We start from the raw sequence: 16,451 nt of genomic DNA on the forward strand, positions 1-16,451 counted from the left end.
TCCTTTATTTTCACTAACTGAGTTTTTAAAGGATAACTTAATTTATCTGTGAAACCTTTAAGCATACAGACCAGGATTATTGGGTTTTATTCACTTAGGCAAACACTTATTTACAATTTTTGACAAAAGACTTCAGTTCCATTCCATTCTATGTAACGATAAAACAGTAATAAAGTATAATGTAACACAGCAGTAAAAATGATGGGCACAATTTATAGTTCTAACAGTTTAATATGTTTTAAAAATAAAATGTATTTATAGACTTTTTGTCTGCAAGAAATGTGCCACTCAAACTAATTAGTCTGCATTGTTTTCCAAAGAGAACCAAAATAATCTTACAACTATAACTCATGTGATAACTAAATCAAGAATGTATATTCTAAGTTGATTGTGGGAGAGATTTGTGTCTCATACTTGAAAAGATGATCTCCCACAATTTTCAGCATATACTTTGTTTCGAATGCAATACAATATTGATGATGCTAAATCACTAAATCAAAGGCAAGAGGATAGCAAGAGTGCCCAGTAGTAACTATGTGGCAGATCCCAAAATAGGTAGTAGTTCAAATTTTTTTTTGGTACCATATCAAACTACTATCATCTGATCTCCAGAGAAATTAGCCAATGACAACATTTCATTAGTGATTCTTTATCTGCAGTTCCTTTGGAAAATCATTCTCTTTTAGTTAAACTTACTTTAATCTGGAATAATTCCTCAGACTTCTTTTATTTTTCAAGACATTTCACTTATTAGAGCTTACAGAGTAGTTATTTGGCAAAATGGCTCTCAATATGGGGATGTCTGTTGTTTCTTCATAATTAAATTCAGATTATGCTTTTTTTGGCATAGATAACACCAAAATAGTACTCAGTCCTTTTCAGTAACATAATATTAGAAGCACCATGATGCCAGTTGGTTCTATTACTGGTGATGTTACATTTGACCTGTTGGTTAATGTAGAGCCTGCCATGTTTCTTTTCTATGAAGTTACCATTTTCCCTTTGAAATCAATAATTAATTTGTAAGATAGATTGAATCCACACAATTATGCTGTATCTCATCAAACTTTTGCCTACTTGTTTTAGTATCCATTAATGATTGTTGATATGTCACTGTGTAAGTATTTAATATATAGTAATGCATATAGAAGACTAAAATTGTGTATCCAACACTAATAAGTGAGGATTTTAAATAATGGTGAGTACTATAAATAAAAGGTAATAATAATTCCTTTAAAAAATGATTTCACGAGAAAATAGGAGGCAAATTTAAGTGAGACTTATCTAAGCAGGTGATATAAGAGCTGATAATTAAATCAACAATGAGTCAATAATACATTAACTGGGAGTAGAGATTTCTAAGCATAAAGAGCAGCAAGAGTAAAGAGTCTATGAAAGGAAGAGATTTGCATCTTTAGCAAATCAAAAGAAGACCAGTGGATGAATCATAGAAATTAAGGAGAAAAGTAGAAGAAGGTGTGATTTGAGATGTAGACAGGCTAGATCATGAGAGGCATTGTAGGTCTTGGTAATAATTATAAATTTTATGCTAAGTGCTATAAAAGGGCATGGGAGCAGATAAGTAACATGGGCTGTATAATCCATATTTGTAGATATATATCTATGTATATATACATGTACTTACACATATGCAGTCATTACTGTAATCTAACATTAATATATTTTTTGATAAGTTTTATTAAACTACTCCTAAGTATCAATTGTATTATTTGGTTAAGCTTAACCTCAGGAATTTTTTTTTTTTTTAATTTAGATATTTGTACCATACACAACTGTCATCAAGAATAGGCAAATATGTGGCCAGGTGCGGTGGCTCACACCTCCAGCACTTTGGGAGGCCAAGGCGGGTGGATCACCAGGTCAGGAGATCAAGACCATCCTGACTAACACGGTGAAACCCGTCTCTACTAAAAATACAAAAAATCAGCCGGGTGTGGTGGTGGGCGCCTGTAGTCCCAGATACTCAGGAGGCTGAGGCAGGAGAATGGTGTGAACCTGGGAGACAGAGCTTGAAGTGAGCCAAGATTGCGCCACTGCACTCCAGCCTGGGTGTCAGAGACAGACTCCTTCTCAAAAAAAAAAAAAAAAAAAAAAAAAAAACAAGAATAGGCCAATGCGTGTGTGACATCTTTAAGCTATAAAGTGGCAGGACAAATTTGCAGAATCAACGTGTACATAAATTAATTATGTAGATATAAGCAATAACAAATACGTGTGGAAAATATGCGTAAAAAGAGATAAAAAGACAAAATCTTCAGAACAACAATTTTAAAATGCTTTTCTATTTTAGAGTTGACAGTGTCTTTACTCTCTTTACTGTTCTTATTTGAAGTCTTTCCAGAGACACATATATTACATAAGAGTTAATGTAAGATGAAGAATAATAGGTTCCTATATATCCTAATGCCTATCTCCCTTTCCTGGGTCAGCCAAGGTAAGTCCTTTCTCATCCATCATATGCTTCACACGTCTAGGACACAGTTGCTTCACTGTACTGTTGGTATTCACTCTTGTCTGGTGATCATATATTTCACAACTAATTGGAGGGATATTATCAGCTTAAGTGAATTTTTAGAATTTCTGGTCTGTTGCACCATCCCAGGAGAGTAAGAGACATGTCATAGTGAATAGATAACTTTGTAATTATTTCAATTTACCATAGCACAATTTTTACAGCGTGTAGCAATTACTGAGCATGACCACAAAATAATGTACTCTTTTCCCACAGTTCCTCCAGCGTAAATCAGACAAGAAAGTCTAGAGCTATCATAACTTAGTGTATAAATTTAAAGAAGTCTGGTATTAAATTTCCATAAAATTATATGGCATAACCTAATATTTTGTATATTCAAAAAACTTTCCAAACTAAGGTCAATCTTTGAGAATTTTTACTCTTTTCTTTATAACATGTAACCTGTTTATTATAGAGTTGCAAAAAAAAAAAAAAAAAAAACTCAGCAGGATAACTCAGATTTCGCATCTCAAGAGAAAATATGCCAAAGATTTTTAACATCTATGAAAGTTGTTTTTCTAATTAAATATTCTGAATGTTTTATGAAAATCTGACAGCTGAACAAAAGGGAAAATAAAGAAACATTGCTAAGCATGAACAGGGTAAGTGTGGAAATCCTTTCAGAAAAAATATAACCAAAATACTTTATTATTTGACTTATTTTTACTACACTGGAAAAAAAATCATTGTAGGTAATTCTGTGAAGGTTAATCATGCATTATCAGTAATACGAAGCTGAGGGAGGCAGGCAGATTCAATTCTAAAAGAAAAATTTGATTTATTGACCTTCAAGTTGGAAAGCTGTCTTGGTTATGTCTACAAATTATTCTTCCATGTTATCAAAAGTAAGAAATATCTATACTGTAGGGCAAGAGACCACTGTGTGTGTATCAGCTATATTGCCCTTCTATATTTCCCTTCTATATTTCCTAGAAACGTTAGTCACCTGAAAGAATAAAAGGCTATGGAACATTCACTGGCTACAGAATACAGACAAAAACATGTCAGGGAGGCAAAGAAACACTTGTTCAACACTTCCACTAATTTGTGTAGACTACTTGGAAAACTACTGGATTTGTAATTAAACAGGCTAGGGGCCAGATCCTGATTGTTCAAATAACCAACTGTGCTAGCTTGAACAAATGACTCATCACATAATGTGAGATTCAAAATAAGCACCTCACTGTTTATGATGCAGACTAAATGCAATGATGTATAAAATGTATTTTCAAATTACTAGACATCCAATTTAACATTGCCCTCTTGCCTATTTCATTATGCTACATATTTCTCTCACAATAACAAGAGAAACCAAACACGTGAACTGTTGACTTTATTTGACAGCATTTGTTGGGTACTCACTGTGGCAAGATTCATACTAAATTCTGAAGATAGAAAAAAAATGGGAAGGATACTACTGAAATGAAATTCAAGAAAAAAATATTCTGAAGTATCACACTCAAGGAAATTTGATCTAACTTATTTATCATTACTGGCCTTTTTCACTTTGATGGGTAGAGCATTAGTGTCTCTCTCATTTTGTCTATGTGTTCTTGAGCTTTGACAAATTGCATTTCAATCCCTTGTGTTTAGTTCATGTGCTAGTCTGTAGCCATAAGTACAAGGTTTCTGGAGTTAAAACTGATCTTTAGTAAAACCCTGCCTTAGGAGAATAGCCTTGGGCATTTTAAACTTTCTGAGGCTTAGTATTTACGTTATTTTTTAAAATTGATAGCGATAATATAGCAAGTATTTAGAAAAGTGTGAACATATAGTAAGTGCTCAGTAACCATTGACTATAATTATTATTTAAGTTATTTCCTACTGACATGATAAATAACTGAAATGTATATGGTTGTTGCAAGATAATATGTGGAAAAGATTTTCAGTATAAGCTTCATTTACTTTTTGTAAGAAAGAGAACAAAAAATATTGTTGTTTGCCAAATATCCTACAGAATTATTTGCAGAGGGAGAAAAAAAGCATTGCAGAAACATTGACATAGGAGTAACTCTTTACCAATACGTTTTCCCTATGAGTTATGTAAATGGTTTTAATAGAGTTTCATAAAAGCGATACCTAGTCACTAACTAATGAAAGGTTTACATCACAGAAAGAGAGAAGTAAAAATAAAATAAAAATCTTCTAAATGTGATACTGGCAAAATTTCCCCGAAGTATTTTTTTAATTAGAAGTAAGATTTACAGGTTAATATTTATTTTTATAGCCATTAAAACACATTAGATTTATCTATGGTAAAAAGGCAAAAAAAAAAAATGGCTTCAGAAGATATTGAATAATGGAAATTTAAAGTTCCTTTGCAACTTGAACAGATATTTACTAATGGTAATAAAATTTATGTATTTTGTTGTTATTGAAAAGCACTTCCATGATATATGTTGGTTTTCACAACAATCCTATAATATAAATTAAAGTATGGGAAATTGAGTTACTCAACATAAATAGCTAGTAAATGGTATAGTTGGAACTTAAACCCAAGCTTTCAAATTAATAATTCCTTGTTTTCCTACATATACTTCCTGCCTGCCACATGTTCTTTCCAAGGAACATAAGATATAGAATAAAAGTAGAGTCCTTGTTTCCTGCTTAATGCTTCTATCCTGAATACATCTTGATATTTCAAATATTGTATTTTTTCCTGGAATTAATATATAAGTAGTTTTCTAAAGAATTTGAGAGAGTTTAAAAGAAAAAAAAAAACTGATGAGCAATTTAAATGTATTTAACATACACTGTGCACTGTATTTAAAAGTAATTCTATATATTAGAATAAAAAATATATACTTTTTCACTGCAGGCTAACTCAGTGGCAGGAATGAATAAGAAGAACTGTCTTACTCTGAACGTATTAAAAAACTGGTTGCCTGGTCTTATCAATCTAGTTAAATACAATCTAGTACTATTTGCTTTTAGAACACGAAGCAAAATGTGTTCTTTACCCTTGAAACTTATCTGAGTTTCAAAACATACAGAATTATCTCCGCTTTTCTATAATTAAAAGAAGTTGAACACTTGGCCAAAAAGACACTTATTTATATTTTATCATGTTCAATTTAAACTTAGTTCTTTATAGCATAGCAAAGCCCTCTCTAACTCTATCATGGATGAGATTCTCAGTTTTGTAGATGTCCCTGAGGCCTAGCTGATGATAAGTGAAACTATTATTGGCCCACCTTTTCCAGCTATAATCTATGCTTCCTACATGTAGAGAGAATTTCTGGCACTACTAATTGTATCTTGTCTAAAAAAAAAAATCTTTTAGAATATTCAATACAGCGGAAGCAAAATGTAATGTCACAATGTCAGAAAAGTGATGGTAGGGCTTCCTCTAAAGTGTATGCAATGTCAGGACTAAAGTTGAAGAAACAGAAAGTTTGAAAAGGTTCTTAATAGAATGCTGTTCCTTCTTGACTATGTTATTTGCCATTACCTTTTTTCACACAGAAAGAAAAATGATCTGCTCTTTCCTCACCTTTCCATAAAACTGGTCACCTTCAGAATCACACTGTATAGTTCTATACCAATGGTGTAGTAAATGGCATTGCTTATCGAAGGGCTAATTCCACATGTGGTTATCCAGGTTTTTAGTTTTGGGTTTTGCTATTGTTTTTATTGTTGTTGGCTTTTGGGCCCATTTTACGTGTCAAAAAATAGAATAAAAGACGAACAGATTTGTAATAAATTTTCTCTTTCTGAGGGTCACATCAAAGGGACTGATAAAAAGATCGGAATTCTTAGCTGAGTAAGTTTCTTTGGTTACCTGTTCCACATTTTCAAAAGCACCACAGAGCTTCTTTATATTCAGAACATAACTTTTTTTCAGGCAAGTAAGGGTATTTTTCAATACTAGGTATCAGAGAAGTAAAATCTCCTCACTCTATGCCTATTATGAAAGATAATTGAATTTAAATTAACTTTATCCTGGACCATATGCAATGATGTTTAATTATAGAACTATAAAATATGATTGTTTCATTGCCTTTAATTTAGGATTATAATATTTAATATCTTCTTATCCATTTTTAACACAAAATATAGACAATAAATTTAAGAGAGTAAGATTAGGTACAAAAATCTGATGAGATAGCAAGATCATCAATATATAGCCTTTTAGAATAATAATTGAACTGATTTTTTCTCTCTTACAAGCCTCTGACTTCCACCTGTATGTCCCCAAGTTATTAAACAAGCCCCAAACGCTCTGTACCAACTCCTTTTTTCTCCCTGATGTTCTCCATTCAAATGACAACCATCTTAATATTCAAACTAGAAACATGAAAGCTCTTCTTTGTTCTTCAGTCTACCTCATATTTCATATTTGATCATTAACTAATCCTCATGAACTTACCAAAGATTAATTAAAGCCATTCTCTCGTCTCTTATTTGCTATAACTCCAGTTTTACCACTAATCAACTTAACTGATCTCTTTGCTTTGAATGCTAACCCTCTCAAATCATTCTTCATATAGTCCAGAGATATGGATCTAAAATGTGAACCCAACCAGACATTTCTTCTTGAACAATGCTTACAAGATTACTCATTGCCTAAAGGCAAATTATATTCTAATGTCCAGATGTTAATTCATTGGTAGTGTGTCTTCTATTTAGACTTATACCTTATCATCTACCTTCTGCTTAAGTCATGTTCTACATAAAAGACCTTTTTTTTATTGAAGGACTGGTCACCAATTCTTCTTGTCTGGAAACCACTATAGTAACAAAGTTCAAGTGCAGTGGTAAATTTAGAGGAAGGTAGATGAATAGAATTAAAACAGAATATTGAGGAAATACAGAAGAGAGGAAAAAGAGAATCACATTTTTTCTGCCAAGATTGTGAACTAGGAAAGGCAGTCATCTCCCTCCACAAAATTACTCTTTGATAAATTGTTGAAACAAGAGTGGGTGTGTATATGAAGGAGATAATAAACACTTTGAAAAAAAATCTAAGAAGGGTACTTGAAATGGTGTTGGGGTGAATAATAGCCTGGAAGGGAGGGTGGTTGGAGGTGGGAAGAAAAGAGTAGATTGAGAGTAATGGATTTAGTTATGCTTTTCCTCTTCATTGAATAAGATAAACATTAATTTACTAGCTATCAAATAAATTACCTTCTCTAAAGAATTGCTTTTTTCTTCAATGCTTTAGATATCCTTTCTTCTTCTTCTTCTTCTTTTTTTCTTTTTTGTCAAAGAAATTACATATAAATGACACCCTAGATCTAAAGTGCTGGTAAAGAGGATGGTCAATATCAGAGCAGTACAAAATTTTAATGGCATAAAAAATTCATAAATACAGGTGAGAACTGATTGGTTGCCTCAAAACTCTGTTAGACCGCCATCAGTGATTAATTACTAGGTCAATTGTCCTCCCACTATAAACAGCTAGAAAACAAAATATATTATGCAATGGGTTCAGACACTGAGTAACAAGCAGCGGAGGTTTCTGATCCCTGGAAGAAAGGATCTCTGAGAAAAGAGCCTTACAACAGCCCCAGAGAAATGCCTGAAGGCACGCTTTATACCACTGCACATAGGGGTGGGACCAAACAGAAACTAGTAATCTCACTCAAGTAAGGAGACAGATATGTGGATTTTGAGAGACTAGAGTCACTAAAACTTGTTGGGCAAAGTAATGGTGAGAGAAGGCTGTATTGAGAAAGAAAGATCCAAGCATCTACAAATGAATACCCTCAAGTATTTAGCTGAGTAGTGATCTTACATGCTTAAGAAGAAACTAGTTGAGACCAGGGAAAGACTACTAGAACACATTAGGTCCAAAAATTCTCAAAGTTCACAAGGTCTGGAAATAGTCAGTGTACTCAATAGCCAGAGTAGACAGAACTCAGAATTTAGAAGACTTTGGATACATTTCTCAGAAGGATATTACTTTATTAGTGGAACTAAAGTAGTCCCAGAGTATATGGCACTCTGGAACAGCCATACTAAAACTTATAAGCAAAGCTCAAAAAGATCAAACTAATCTGTGAGTTACTTAACTGCACGTGAGATGAAAACCCAATGCTATTTATAAAAATATCTGTAAATCAAGTACCTCTAAACATAAAATGTACAATTTCTGGTACTCAATTTTAAAATGATTATGCATGTAGAGAAGTAGATAATTATTGTCCTTAACCAGGAATAAAACTGCTCAATGTAAACAGACACAGAAATATGGGAGATAATGAATTTAGTAGATAAGAGCCTTAAATAGTAGAAAAGGACCTTAAATAGTAGGTTGAAACATTATAGTATGGCTTATTTCTCTTAACATAAAGTTCTCCAGTTTCATCCATGATGTTGCAAGTGACAGAATCTCACTCTTTTTTGTAGTACTCCATTGTGTGTAAATGAAATAAGTCAGTCACAGAAAGATGAACTTCACATGTTCTCACTTATTTGTGGGAGGTAAGAATTAAAATAATTCAACTCATGGAAGTAGAGAGTAGAAGATAGTTACAGAGGCTGGGAAGAGTAGTGGTGTGTGTGTGATGGTGGGAGGTTAGGCGGGGGTAATATGGGGATGGTTAATGAGTACAAAAATACAGTTAGATAGAATGAATAAGATCTAGTATTTGATAGCACAAGATGACTACAGTCAAAGTAATTTGTCGTACTATTAAAAAATAACTAAAAAAGGATAATTGGATCATTTGTAACACAAAGAAATGATAAACACTTAAGGTGACAGATACCCCATTGACTCTGATGTGATTATTGTGCATTCTATTCCTTATCCAAATATCCATGCCCCATAAATATATATACCTAATATGTATCCACAAAAAATTAAAAACTAAAAAAATATACTGCTGTACTCAAGGCTTGGCATAATATAAGCATCCATTAAGTTTTAATTCCTTTTCCGTGACGTAAAATCTCTAAATTAAAAAAGAAGATGGCCAAATAGAAACAGCTCCAGTCTGCAGCTCCCAGTGTGATCGACACAGAAGATGAGTGATTTCTGCATTTCCAACTGAGGTACCTGGTTTATCTCATCGGGACTGATTGGACAGTGGGTGTAGCCCACAGAGGGCGAGCTGAAACAGGGCAGGGCATCACCTCACCTGGGAAGCACAAAGGGTGGGGGATTTCCCTTTCCTAGCCAAGGGAATCCATGACAAACTACCTGGAAAAATGGGGCACTCTTGCCCAAATACTACACTTTTCCCAAGGTCTTAGCAACCAGCAGATAAGGTGATTCTCTCCCCTGCCTGGCTCGGTGGGTTTCATGCCCACGGAGCCTTGCTCACTGCTAGCACAGCAGTCTGAGATTGATTTGCAAGGTGGCAGCCTGGCTGGGGGAGGGATGTCTGCCATTGCTGAGGCTTGAGTGGGTAGACAAAGTAGCAGGGAAGCTCGAACTGGGTGGAGCCCACCACAGCTCAACAAGACCTACTACCTCTAGACTCTCCCTCTGTGGGCAGGGCCTAGCTGAACAAAAGTCAGCAGACAAGTTCTGCAGACTTAAATATCCCTGTCTGACAGCTCTGAAGAGAGTAGTGGTTCTCCCAGGACAACATTTGAGCTCTGAGAATGGACAGATTGCCTCCTCAAGTGGGTCCCTGACTTCCGTGTAGCCTAATTGGGAGACATCTCCCAGTAGGAGCCAACGGACACCTCATATATGCAGCTGCCACTCTGGGATGAAGCTTCCAGAGGAAGGATCAGGCAGCAATATCTACTGTTTTGCAATATTTGCTGTTCTGCAGCCTCTTCTGGTGATACCCAGGCAAACAGGGCCTGGCATGGAACTCCAGCAAACTCCAACAGACCTGAAGCTGAGGGACCTGACTGTTAGAAGGAAAACTAAAAAACAGAAAGGAATAGCATCAACATCACCAAAAAGGTCATCTACACCAAAACCTCATCTCTAGTCACCAACATCAAAGACAGAAGGAAGATAAAACCACAATGATGGGGAAAAACCAGAGCACAAAAGCTGAAAATTCTAAGAATCAGAGCACCTCTTCTCGAAAGGATTGCAGCTCCACACCAGCAACGGAAAAGAAAAGCTGGATGGAGAATGACTTTGACAAGTTGACAGAAGTAGGCTTCAGAGAGTCAGTAATAACAAATTGTCTGAGCTAAAGGAGGATGTTTGAACCCATCACAAGGAAGATAAAAATCTTGAAAAAAGATTACACAAATGGTAACTAGAATAAACAGTGTGGAGAAGACCCTAAATGACCTGATGGAGCTGAAAACCATGGCACGAGAACTTCATGGTGCACACACAAGCTACAATAGCAAATTCGATCAAGTGGCAGAAAGGGTATCAGTGACTGAAGATTAAATTAATGAAATAAAGTGGGAAGACAATGTTAGAGAAAAAAGAGTAAAAAGAAATGAACAAAGCCTCCAAGAAATATGGGACTATGTGAAAAGACCAAATTTATGTTTGATTGGTGTACCTGAAAGTGATGGGGCAAATGGAATCAAGTTGGAAAACACTCTGCAGGATATTATCCAGGAGAACTTCCCCAACCTAGCAAGGTAGACCAACATTCAAATTCAGGAAATACAGAGAACACCACAAAGATACTCCTCAAGAAGAGCAACTCCAAGATACATAATTGTCAGATTCACCAAGGTTGAAATGACAGAAAAAGTGTAAAGGGCAGCCAGAGAGAAAGGTCGAGTTACCCACAAAGAGAAGCCCATCAGACTCTCAGCAGATCTCCCAGCAGAAACCCTACAAGCCAGAATAGAGTGGAGGCCAATATTCAGCATTCTTAAAGAAAAGAATTTTCAACCCAGAATTTCATATCCAGCCAAATTAAGCTTCATAAGTGAAGGAGAAATAAAATCCTTTACAGAAAAGCAAATGCTGAGAGATTTTGTCACCACCAGTCCTGCCTTACAAGAGCTCCTGAAGGAAGCACTAAACATGGAAAGAAACAATCCACACCAGCCACTGCAAAAACATGCCAAATTGTAAAGGCCATCGATGCTATGAAGAAACTACTTCAATTAATGGGCAAAATAACAAGCTAACATCATAATGACAGGATCAAATTCACACATAACAATATTAACCTTATATGTAAATGGACTAAATGCCCCAATCAAAAGACACAGTGGCAAATTGGATAACAGTCAAGACCCATCAGTGTGCTGTATTCAGGAGACCCATCTCATATGCAAAGACGCACATAGGCTCAAAATAAAGGGATGAAGGAAGATCTACCAAGCAAATGGAAAACAAAAAAAAAAAGCAGGGATTGCAATCCCAGTCTCTGATAAAACAGACTTTAAACCAACAAAGTTCAAAAGAGACAAAGAAAGACATTTAATAATGGTAAAGGAATCAATTCAACAAGAAGAGCTAACTATCCTAAATATACATGCACCCAATACAGGAGCACCCAGATTCATAAAGCAAGTCCTTAAAGACCCATAAAGAGACTTAGTCTCCCACACAATAATAATTGGAGATATTAACACCCCACTGTCAATATTAATAGATCAAAGAGACAGAAGGTTAACAAGGATATCCAAGACCTGAACTCAGCTCTGAAACAAGCAGACCGTTAGGTCTACATCAAGAGATAGGGGACATCTACAGAACTCTCCACCCCAAATCAACAGAATATACATTCTTCTAAACACCACATCACACTTATTCTAAAATAGACCACATAATTGGAAGTGAAGCATGCTCAGCAAATGTAAAATTACAGAAATCACAACAAACTGTCTCTCAGACCACAGTGCAATCAAATTAGAATTCAGGATTAAGAAATTCACTCAAAACCACACAACTACGTGTAAACTGAACAACTTGCTCCTGAATGAGTATTGGGGAAATAACGAAATGAAGGCAGAAATAAAGATATTTTTTTGAAACCAATGAGAACAAAGGCACAACATACCAGAATCTCTGGGACACATTAAAAGTAGTGTGCAGAGGGACATTTATAGCACTAAATACACACAAGAGAAAGCAGGAAAGATCTAAAATCAATACCTTAACTTCACAATTAAAAGAACTAGAGAAGCAAGAGCAAACAAATTCAAAAGCTAACAGAAGGCAAGAAATAACTAGGAGACAGAAACACAAAAATCCCTTCAGAAAATCAATGAATCCAGGAGCTGGTTTTTTTAAAAGATCAACAGAATTGACAGACCACTAGCAAGATTAATAAAGAAGAAAAGAGAGAAGAATCAAATAGATGCAATAAAAAATGATAAAGGGGATATCACCACCGATCCCACAGAAATACAAACTACCATCAGAGAATACTATAAACATCTCTACGAAAATAAACTAGAAAATCTAGAAGAAATGGATAAATTCCTGGACACATACACTCTCCCAAGACTAAACCAGGAAGAAATTGCATCTCTGAATAGACCAATAACAGACTCTGAAGGTGAGGCAATAGTTAATAGCCTACCAACCAAACAAAAGTCCACGACCAGACAGATTCACAGCCGAATTCTACCAGAGGTACAAGGAGGAGCTGGTACCATTCCTTCTGAAACTATCCAATCAATAGAAAAAGAGGGAATCCTCCCTAACTCATTTTATGAGCCCAGCATCATCCTGATACCAAAGCCTGGTAGAGATAGAACAAAAAAAAAAAGAGAATTTTAGACCAATATCCCTGATGAACATCGATGCAAAAATCCTCAATAAAATACTGGCAAACTGAATCCAGTAGCACATCAAAAAGCTTATCCACCACGATCAAATCAGTTTCATCCTTGGGATGCAAGGCTAGTTCAACATACACAAATCAATAAATGTAATTGATTTCATAAGCAGAACCAATGACAAAAAACACATGATTATCTCAATAGATGCAGAAAAGGCCTTTGACACAATTCAACAGCCCTTCGTGCTAAAAACTTTCAATAAACTAGGTATTGATGGAATATATCCCAAAATAATAAGAGCTATTTATGACAAACCCACAGCCAATATCATACTGGCACAAGACAGGGATGACCTCTCTCACCACTCCTATTCAACATAGTGTTGGAAGTTCTGGCCAGAGCAATCAAGCAGGGGAAAGAAATTAAGCGTTTTCAATTAGGAACAGAGGAAGTCAAATTATCCCTGTTTGCAGATGACATGATTGTGTATTTTAAAAACACCATTTGCTTAGCCCAAAATCTCCTTAAGCTGGTAAGCAATTTCAGCAAAGTCTCAGGATACAAAATCAATGTGCAAAAATCACAAGCATTCCTATACACCATTAACATACAAACAGGGAGCCAAATCATGAGCGAACTCCCATTCACAATTGCTTCAAAGAGAATAAAATATCTAGGAATCCAGCTTACAAGGGATGTGAAGGACCTCTTCAAGGAGAACTACAAACCACTGCTGAATGAAATAAAAGAGGACACAAACAAATGGAAGAATATTCCATACTCATGTATAGGAAGAATCAATATCATGAAAATGGCCATACTGCCCAAAGTAATTTATAGATTCAATGCCATCCCCATCAAGCTCCCAATGACTTTATTTACAAAATTGGAAAAAACTACTTCAAAGATCATATGAAACCAAAAAAGAGCCCACATTGCCAAGACAATCGTAAGCCAAAAGAACAAAGCTAGAGGCATCACGCTACCTGATTTCAAACTTAACTACGAGGCTACAGTAAGCAAAACAGCATGGTACTGGTACCAAAACAGATATATAGACCAATGGAACAGAACAGAGGCCTCAGAAATAGCACCACACATCTGCATCCATCTGATCTTTGACAAACCTGACAAAAACAAGCAATGGGGAAAGGATTCCCTCTTTAATAAATGGTTCTGGGAAAACTGGCTAGCCATATGTAGAAAGCTGAAATTGGATCCCTTACTTACGTCTTATACAAAAATTAATTCAAGATGGATTAAAGACTTAAATGATTGACCTAAAACCATAAAAACCCTAGAGGAAAACTTACACAATATCATTCAGGACATAGGCTTGGGCAAGACTTCATGACTAAAACACCAAAAGCAATGGCAACAAAAGCCCAAATAGGCAAATCAGATCTAATTATACTAAAGAGCTTCTACACGGCAAAAGAAACTACCATCAGAGTGAACAGGCAACCTACAGAATGGGGAAAAGTTTTTGCAATCTACTCATCTGTCAAATGACTAATATCCAGAATCTACAAAGAACTCAAATTTACAAGAAAAAACAACCCCATCAAAAAGTGGGCAAAGGATATGAACACTCACTTCTCAGAAGAAGACATCTGTGCAGCCAACAGACACATGAAAAAAATGCTCATCATCACTGGCCGTCAGAGAAATGCAAATCAAAAGCACAATGAAATACCATCTCACACCAGTTAGAATAGCAATCATTAAAAAGTGAGGAAACCACAGATGTTGGAGAGGATGTGGAGAAATAGGAACGCTTTTACACTGTTGGTGGGAGTGTAAATTAGTTCAATCATTGTGAAAGACAGTGTAGTGATTTCTCAAGGATCCAGAACTAGAATTACCATTTGATCCAGCAATTCCATTACTGGGTATATACCCAAAGGATTATAAATCATGCTACTATAAAGACACATGCACACGTATGTTTATTGCGGCACTATTCACAATAGCAAAGACTTTGAACCAACCCAAATGTCCATCAATGATGGACTGGATTAAGAAAATGTTGCACATATACACCATGGAATACTATATGCAGCTATAAAAAAGTCTGAGTTCATGTCCTTTGCAGGGACATGGATAAAGCTGGAAACTATCATTCTGAGCAAACTATTGCAAGGACAGAAAACCAAACATTGTATGTTCTCACTCATAGGTGGGAATTGAACAATGAGGTCACTTGGACTCAGGATGGGGAACATCATACAACAGGGCCTGTCAGGGGGTGGACGGCTGGGGGAGGGATAGCATTAGGAGAAATACCTAATGTAAATGATGAGTTGATGGGTTCAGCAAACCAATATGGCACATGTATACTGATGTATCAAACCTGTATGTTGTGCACATGTACCCTAGAACTTAAAGTATAATAAAAAAATTATAAAAATTATCTAAATTACCCACCAAGTGATTTTGTATTTAGTCATTCATTAAACAAATATTAACTAAGCACACACAGACACACACAATTCTGCACCAAAAAGAAAAAGCTTATTTACACAAAAAATACTACACTTCACCCAACAAATTGTCTATATGTAAAAATCTAAGCTCTAAACTGCTGGTGGGTTTGTGAGGTTGCAGGAACGATATCTATCAGCATAAAGATTTACTGAAAGTGGAGGCATTGATGAGGACAGTAGCTGAAAAATTGAAAAAAAATATGTAAAATGTAATCTGTACAAAATATACTAGAGGAGGTTAGCAGAAGATTAGTCTGAAAAATAAAACATCACTGAGTACAAAGTATGGCAATAGAACTTATTCAAAATAAAGCCCAGGATAAGAAGGCTAAACAAATACAGACGGAGACTTAGATGTGAGACAATAGGAAGTGTTCAATGTGTGCCTGAAGGCTCAAATGGAGGGGGTTGCAGAAAAAATATTTTAGGACTGATGATTAATATTTTACCCAGTTTGATAAAAATTATAACTTCACAAATGTCAGAAGTTCAACAAATCCAAGAAGAAGAAATTTAAGGAATTTAAAAGCAAGGCACGACAAAATAAAATATTTAGTACTGATGACTAATACTTCCCCCAGTTTGATAAACATTGTAACTTCACAAATGTCAGAAGTTCAACAAATCCAAGAAGAAGACATTTAAATAATTTAAAACCAAGGTACAACAAAGTAAAATTGCTTAAAATTGTTTATGAGAAAAACCTGAAAAACAGCCAGAGGAAAATATGTTATATTACATGCAACAGTACAAATGTAAGAATTAAAGCATACTTTTTAGTAGAGTATATGTAAGCAGAAGACAATGAAATA

Source organism: Rhinopithecus roxellana, chromosome 9 (assembly GCF_007565055.1).
Source record: "Rhinopithecus roxellana isolate Shanxi Qingling chromosome 9, ASM756505v1, whole genome shotgun sequence".
Classification (NCBI taxonomy): Eukaryota; Metazoa; Chordata; class Mammalia; order Primates; family Cercopithecidae; genus Rhinopithecus; species Rhinopithecus roxellana.